Genomic DNA, 8,912 nt, shown 5'->3' with positions numbered 1-8,912 from the left:
ATACCAACAGTGAATAATAAGTGATATTGTTATTGGTTGCTTACTTCCTACCCCTGATAAATGTTCTAATGCTGAAGTCTAAGAGGTATAATAGTTATTACGCCCATTTAGTATAATGGGTATAATGAATGAGGAACTAGGCTCAGGGAAGAATTTGATTTGCTCTGACACACAGCTCTACAGGGCCAGATTTCCAACCCAGGGTAGTCAAGTCCAGAGCCTGCAATTTTCACTTGAAGTCTTCCTGTAAGGATTGACAACAGGATGTTCAGTCTTAGCCAGGTGCCTGACAGCTACTGAGGGCCCAGTGGAGGTTAGTGGGCAAATCATCATAGTAGTTTTAATAAGCAATAGTTCTGTCAGTATCAAAGAGTGGCTGTGGTCAGAGCTTTGTGAGAGACACATTGCTGTATTTACTTAGGACGGGAACAATCTGGAGTTTGTTTCCACCACTCCCTGGAGTTTCAAGTCCTTAAAAATGTTCAAGCTGGTTTGCCTTTGTGTCTTCTATTTCCTGTCTACACTTTGCTCCACCTCTATTTTTGCCCCTTCCTCCCCCACTTCCGGTTATACCTAACGCCACAACTGACGCCCTTCGCTTATGAAAAATGGCCAGCTTTCTGCCCTCAATTTAAACGGATCAATCCGTAGCCCCAGACGTTCTTATTGTTCTTGGCTAAAATGAAAATGGCGAAAACATAACCACAAAAGGCAGACTCTTGTTAATGGGGGTCCTAAATGTGAAAGGGAGAACTTACCTGGCCCATGAGTATCTGGCTTTCAGTCAGCGGAGACAGCGGTCTGTGCTCTTCCTAAATGTCTGCTTATACCACACTGGGGTTTGGAGACTCCTGCCTGCTTCTCCCTTTCCTTGCCTATGAAACGAATAATATTAGTCACGTCCAAGTACCACCTGTATTTTTTTTAAAGTACTTCTAAATTGTTTTTTTAGTTGATTTACTTATATTTACTTTTAAAATGTGTATGTCATTACTTTAATGGAAAACCACTATCAGCTGCCATAAATAGAAAGTAAGAAACCACATAAAGAGATGAAAATTAAAATATTGTTTTCAATTCTAGTGGGCAGAACCTTGAGTGCTTTGTTAAAAAGGGAGACTGTTGAGTTTTAGTGAGGTGTTGAAGAATTCAAACACTAAACTGAAAGTTTCTCCTGTGGGTAATCAGGATTGAAAGTATTGAAAAGGGGAGAACTTGGACATGCTGAGGTTCTGTGTTTAATCCTCTGCTTGGTAGCACCCAAAGTCACTCAGCACAGTACCAGCACTTCACTCTCTTTCCATCTGTGGAGAAACGGTAGCCGCAGTAGTCCTTGGAGCCTTCAGTGCTCATGTCTAATAAGCATTTTCTCTGATTCTTTTAGGGTTGTTGGGGCAGGTGGGATGGGGTGCAAATGGATCTAAGAGCAGGATAAGAACAAGAGCTAATATCTGATAGGCTTTTTGCAGTTCACAAAGCTGTCTCACAAGCCTGCCACCTCTGTATTCCCGCCTGCGCTTTTCCTCCTTTGCGTTATCGCCATCTCAGGCACAGGTGAGATGAGCTGTTTAGCAGATTTTCATATGTACCAAAAGCTGTTCTACTACTGCTGCATCCTCCCAGGACCCCAAGAAGCAAGTGGGGAACAGTTATTCTCATCTTACTTTCTGGAGCAGGAGAGGCTTGACTCACAGAGGCAAGCGACCCCATTTCTGGACCAGTCTCTGCACTGTCAAACAGTGTCTGGGTAGAAAGGGGATGTTGAAAGAGGGTTTTACATGGAGCAAATTGTGGATAATGACACCCTAGTGGCAAGCCAAGGAAGTTAGGAGGTCCAGGTTCTACACCAGAAGGGGCCCAACTCAAAGTGGTGAAGTTGCTGGCTGCTGCCTTTCGCCAGCTACCGTTCTCCTGCTGCCAGCTGAGGACCTGCGCCCTTCCAGGATGGAGATGGGGACAGGGGCAGGCAACATCACTCTTCTTGTAATTCTCTGCCCAAAAATCTAGGCTTCTCAGGCCTGCTCCCCACAACACCCCCCCCCCCACAAGATGGATCCTCTTGGCTTACCTTAGGGTTACCACGGTGGGAGAATGGAGCTCTATCTTCTTACCATGAAGTTACACAGATACCGCTATCTTGAAACCTCTTAAGAGGGAAAAAGGAGGCCAGCCGTTGACCAGAGAGGACACTTGGCCCCTGCCTATCATCTGTCCCACATGTCCTGAGGTGGGGGAAATGGTTTAAGGGAGAGAGGAAAGGGAGCCCCCTAAATCTCTACCAATCCTGGCTATATATCCTAATAAGGCTCAGCTATGCATATTTAGGAAGACAGAGGAGAGGGAAATAGGAAGAGAGGTACAAATAATGAGGAAAGCAAGAGGTCTGCCTGGCTCAAAGGAAGTGAATTCAAACTTCTAGTAATGAGAATGGGCCCAGGACAATAATACACATGGAGGCCCTATACCAGGTGTTTTCATATGTAAGTTATACATCAACGACTAAACTTAAAATGTTCTCCTTGTTCTTCTACCTTGACACATGTATACCTTTATAACAACCTGGAAGGTCAGGTTGGAATCTAGAATTCTCTGACTTCTCAGAATTCTGCTCAGTCCCACATCTAGAAGGGTCTCCTGTGTACAAATGTAGATATCCCAACCTATAAGTCCCAACTCTGCACCCCTTGCAAACAGCCATCCCTTGCACCCTGGAGTGCCCTTAGCAGTCTGCCCTTGGGGCCATGGGTCTAGAAAAAGGCCTTCCCAGCCCTTCCTTATAGGTTCAAGCCCATCTGGGCAAGGGATTCAAGTGTCCCTCGTACCCAGAGCATGGCAGAATGGGAGAGGGCTGTGAGCTCCCGGTTATTATGTCCCCTTGGTCCTACAGACTCCTTGTCCCATAGGATGGGGTGCAAATGGATCTAAGGGCAGGATAATAAGAGCTAATATCTGATATGCTTTTTGCAGTTCACAAGGCACTCTGACATGATCAGAATGTCGAGGCATGCAGGATTAATATCTCTATTTTACGGATGAGGATACTGAGGTTCAGAGTTCTCTGATTCCAAGCCCTGTGTCCTGACTCCCCTATTTCAAAAATCGAAGTGGCTGTTCCTTACCTAACAGGGCAGAGCCTGAGGATCTTGAGCAGCAGAAAGCAAGGAAAGGGAAATTTCCCGACATTCTCACAACAGGACAGGGCCAGCACATGTTGACATTTGACCCCTCCTATTCCTTTCTCCCAGAGCTTTTATAAGCAGAAGGCAAGCCACAGATGTCTGTCTTCTGAAAGACAAGGTCAGAGTTCTGCATTCGTAGTTCACACAACATTATCAGAAAATGCAGTCAATTCAGTTTCTGTTTCAAAAAATGTTGCTAGTTGGTAATGGCTCATTTCCCCTTTTTGAGTCTCAGCAAAGACTCAGAAAATGAAAAACAGTTAACATCACCTCAGCAGCTAATGAGTTCCAGAGAACAGGTAGGAGGTGTGACTGTGCCCTGGCAGGAGGCAGCCCTGCACCCCCCACCCACTGCTCCCCAGTTACAGGAATGCCTGCGAGGGGGTGAGATCATAGCGCCTTCCAACCTGTCATCGCACGGCTTGAGACTTACCCCTCGGCCTCACTGTCTCACCCCTGCCCCTCTCCCTCCTCCCTCCTGAATATGGATGGTGTTGGGCCTCAGCTGAAGGGAGCAGGTGGGAAAGACACAAGTGAGGGGTAAAGCCACCAGGCGCCAACCTTGGGGCGTGGTGAAGAAGATGAGCTTGGTACTTAAAATGCAAAGGCTCTGCCCTGAATCTGTGATCATTTTCAAGGAAGGTTGAGTGAGTGTCCACAATGCATTAGCTTCATTAAAGACTTTCCGGTTCCTGAGCCCTCAACTGGAACAGCAGCAGATGAAGCCCTCACGTTCGCTTCCTGGGCCAGGTGTGAGCTCCTGACAACCCCTCATCACTCTGGTTTAGCACAGTGATTCTCCACGTGGGGTTCTCAGACCAGCAGCATCAGCACCACCTGGGAACTTGTTGGAGCTGCAAATTATCAGGTCCCACACCAGACCTATGGAATCAGGGACTCTGGGAGCGGATACAGCAATCTGCATTTACCAAGTGCTCCAGGTGATTCTAATGAGGACTGCTGCTGTTGTGACCATCAGGCACTTGAGTCTTGGAGTCGGGCAGACCTGAGTTTGAATCTCGGTTCTGCCACTTAGCAGCTATGTGAATGAGTCTTAGTTTTGGCACATATAAAATGGGGATAATAATCCTTCCGCCTAGTGACTGTATGGATTAAGTAAGATTATGCATTCACTTGCCCGGTTCATAGTGCTCAACAAGCAGTAGTTCCTCTATTTCTCTGGAAATCTGATTAGAGGCCCTTCAAGGAGGTCACCGTGAAGATGCTAACAGGCCAGTTCAGGTGTGTGGCTCCTGACTCACGCCTAAAGCCACCTCCTGCATCCTGTGACCTATGACTGGTTCTCACTACTTGACCGGGACTGAAATTGTTGACAGATCTGTTTATTCCCGAGTTCTCTAAAAGGAATCCTCCCGACTCTGAAAGCGGTGTGCAGACTTCCTCTTTGCAATGATTTCATGAAACAGTCAGCAGGACCTGCTGCACTTGCAGGCAGAACTCTGGAACTGGGCTATTATTTCTGTCATTCTTCCTCATTGAAAAAGTGGTCAGGATAACCTCTGCCCTGCCAACCTCCAAGGGCGATGGGAGGAGAAGTAATCATTCAGCCTGAATGGAGAGCTTTATGTGGATTAACTCATTTAATCTTCACAACAATCCCATGAGGATAGACACACTGTCAATCCCTTTTACAGATAAGGAAACAGAGACACAGAGAGGTTAAGAAACCTGCCCAAGATCACTGACTAATAAGACACAGAGTCGGGGTTCAAAATCAGGCAGTCTGGCCTCTAAGTCCCTGCCCTTAAGCACTGTGTTCTGTCCATTGCTCTGTCCAGGAACACCACTAAACAGGACAGGTCACTGTAACTTGGCACCCAGGGGCTCGGAAACCTTCTTGGAATGCGGACCCCTTTGACTATCTTATGTAAGCTATAGCCGCTCCCCCAAAACACACAGACTTCTGCATATGATCTCAGGGGTTCCTTGAATCCCTCTTTCCACCCAGGGGCCCCAGATTAAGACCCACATAAGACTCTTAGAGGGAAGTAGCACAGACATAAGTCCAGAGGCATTAGAACTTTCTTGCCCTGGTTAAACTCCAAGGAGTGGGGTGGGTCAGTGCAGTAGTGATGGAGGCTGTCGAGTGAGAGTGCTGGGAAGAGGACCTCACATCCTTCAGCCTGGAGTGAGTGCATGGGAAGTGGGCTAGGAATGTGGGGGCTTTTTCCAGAATCAGAACAGCACCAGTAAGACCTAGTGTTTGATGGATCAGTATTCATTACACTTTACAATAACCTATGATATATTTCAAAATAGCTAGAAGAGAATCATTTGGGCCAAGTGCGATGACTCACGCCTGTAATCCCAGCACTTTGGGAGGCCGAGGTGAGTAGATCGCTTAAGCTCAGGAGTTCGAGACCTGAGTAGATTGCTTAAGCTCAGGAGTTCGAGACCAATATAGGGAGACCCTGTCTCTATCAAAAATTTAAAAATAAATAATAAAATAATTTAAATGTTTCTAGTATAAAGAAAAGACAAATATTTAAGGCGATGACTATCCCAATTGCACTGATTTGATCTTTACAAATGATATCAGTGTATTATCATATGTACCCTGAAAATATGTACATCTATTATGTATCAATACAAAATTACATTAAAAAATGTAAAACAATGGCACTTTTCTCACCAATATTTTGTTTTGGAAAATATAGTTACATTTCATTTTTTTGAAAAGCTGGGCACCGTGTCACATGCCTGTAGTCCCAGCTACTTGGGAAGCTGAGGTGGGAGGATCACTTGAGACTAGGAGTTGGAGGTTGCAGTGAGCTGTGATTGCACCACTGAACAGCCACTGCACTCCAACCTCAGCAACACAGTAAGACTCCATCTCTTAAAATGTATATAATAAATAAATAAATAAATAAGAACAGCACTGAGGATGCTCAATCTCCTTGGGCCTCTGGGACTTAATCTGTTAGAAACTGTTGATCAGCGTAGGCCTGGTGCCAGCTGGTTTACAGTAGCCCAAGCATGGTAGAGATTGGACTTGGTGGCCTCAGGGCCCCACCAGCTCTAGGCATATGTTTTAAGTTGGGAACAGAAGGCATGGTTATCCTAGGACTTCATACTTTACTCTTCTCCGTGTCTGGGAAGGTGGACCCACCCACAGTTCCTTGGCATGTTGGAGAGGACAGGCTTGAGGCATGTGGCACATGAGATCCAGATGGCGAACCTCTCTGCCTGTATCACATGCTCTGTAAATCTTGCTCTTGCCTTCATGAACCTTATGTTTCAAGTGCCTATAATAAATGCAGCCTTGGGTATTGATGACCAGTGACCCATCAGTGCCACCATAGAAGGACTGAGGGCAGGCTGGGTGGCCCCCGTCCCTCATACCAGACAAGTTCGTCCTGACTCTGCTTCTCCCCCTCCTTACCCTGTCTACCCAGCGTGTGCTCTGGGTGTCCTCAGATCCACAAACCATTTAAACTGGAATTGCCCTTCTCAATCTTTTAAGGCAGCAGGGTGAAGAGGAAAGACAGGCTTTGGAGCCTCCTAACTCTGGTCTGAATTCTAACATGGTCTCTTATTGACTTTATCTTTCTGAGTCTCCGTTTCCTCATCTGTAAAATGGGGATGACCCACCCCACCTGGCAGGGATACTGTACATAGGCACAGCCTGACCATAGTAGCTGCTTAATGATCTGCACCTTCCTTTACTTTGATGTAGACCACACTCATCCTGCTGCAGAAGCAGGGCCTGCTCCCAAGCTCATGGCCAGCAGTGGATTGCAGAGCCCAGGTCGGATTGTTGATGCTCTCTGATCTCCTTAGCAAACAGTCATTTGACTACACCTGTAGTGTTCTCTTTTTTTGCAATATGAATAGGCTGAGGATTTTCCAAGGCTTTAGGTTCTGCTTCCTTTTTGCTTCACCATTCCATGTTTAAGTCATTTCTCTTTTCTCACATGTTATTAGGAGGAGCCAAGCCACACTTTCAATACATTGCATAGAAATGTCCTCAGCTAAGTATCTTGTTTCATCACTCTCAAGTTCTACCTGCCACAAAACACTAGAATACAAACACAGTTCAGTCAAGCTCCTTCACATTTGTCTTAGTCTGTTCATGCTGCTATAACAAAAATATCATAGACTGGGTGGCTCATATACAACAGAAATTTATTCCTCACAGTTTTAGAGGCTGGGAGGTCCCAGATCAAGGTTGCAGCAGATTTGGTATGTGGTGAGGGTCTGCTTCCTGGTTCACAGAGGGCCATCTTCTCACTGTGTTCTCACATGGCACAGGGGTGACGGAACTCTGCTGAGTCTCTTTTATAAGGTTACTAATCACATTTATGAGGGTTCTACTCTCATGATCTAATCACCTCCCAAACATCCAACCTCCTAATACCATCAGGTTGGGGGTTAGGATTGGAACATGTGAATTTGAGGGGGACACAAACATTCATCTGTAGCACCAGGCTCCATTCCAAATGTTTTATGTGCATTGCTAGTATATCATCATAACCGGGTATGAGAGCAGTACTACAATCGCCCCTAGTGTTCAGATGAGAAAACGGAGGCGGGGATTGGACCTTCAGTCATACAGCCAGGAACTAATAAGGACTCAAACCTAGGCAGAACGACTCCAGAGCCCAGGCTCTCGTAACCCCATTGGAACTACACCGGTTTCTAAAGGGCATCTTTGTTCATGGCTGTGCATTCATGATAGTGATAGAATGGGTACTGGGGTACCCAATTTTCCAGCTGAGGCATAGAAAAAACAGTGAAGCAGCCTGTCCAAAGGAGAAAGTGCGTGGTCTGGGGTCTTGGATTTCCAGCTTTCTACCCAGTGTATCCTGCCCCCAGGTCGGGCATGCCTGGGTAGGCAGATCCAGGTGGGGGGCCTGAGCATCAAACAAGTGTCAGGTTCTAGGCCTGGGGGCCAGGCAAGGGGCCTGGCAAGTCCATTGCGCACTGGGTACAGGGTACAGCCTGCCACAGGGAAGCAGCTGGCATTGCAACGAGTTGTCCAGGCAGCAGCAAAACCTGGAAGAAAACCAAGTTTGTTGAGGATCTATCATACGCCAGGTACTTTGCATATGATATTAGGGCTTATTTAATCTTTCTACAGCCTTGAGAGGCTTCTCATTTTATTTTTTATTTTTTTTAGAGACACAGTCTCACTCTGTTGCCCAGGATGGGGTGCAGTGGTGCAATTCTAGCTCACTGTAACCTCCACCTCCTGGGCTCAAGCAATTCTCCTGCCTCAGCTTCTTGAGTAGCTGGGACTATAGGCATGCACCACTAGGCCTGGCTAATTTTTGTACTTTTTTTTTTTTTTTTTTTGTAGTGACAGGGTCTTACTATGTTGTCCAGGCTCGTCTTGAACTCCTGGCCTCAAGTGATTCTCCCGCCTCAACCTCCCAAAGTGCTGGGATTGTAGGTGTGAGCCACCATGCCTGGCTGGCTTATTTTAGACATCAGAAAAGCGCACCAGCAGGATGTGGCTAAAGTGACCCAGCTAGGAGGTGGCAGAAACAGCATTCCAACTTCAGTCTGCATGTCTGAATCCTGTGACTGTCAATTCCTTGGCCCTGTGTTGTGGCCCTGGAGCTCCTCTAACTTCCAGTCAAGCGCCGGAACTGTTCTTAGCGGGGAGCACAGTGCCAATGGGTCAGTTGGCTGGAACCTTGTAGGGGCAGAGAGCATGGCTATCTTTGTCACTCTCCTTCAGGGTCAAGCCCAGGGAAGCCTGAAGTTGAG

This window comes from Macaca nemestrina, chromosome 9, assembly GCF_043159975.1.
Source record: "Macaca nemestrina isolate mMacNem1 chromosome 9, mMacNem.hap1, whole genome shotgun sequence".
Lineage (NCBI taxonomy): Eukaryota > Metazoa > Chordata > Mammalia > Primates > Cercopithecidae > Macaca > Macaca nemestrina.
The sequence above is the reverse complement of the archived record's forward strand: the minus strand, read 5'-3'. Positions refer to the sequence as shown.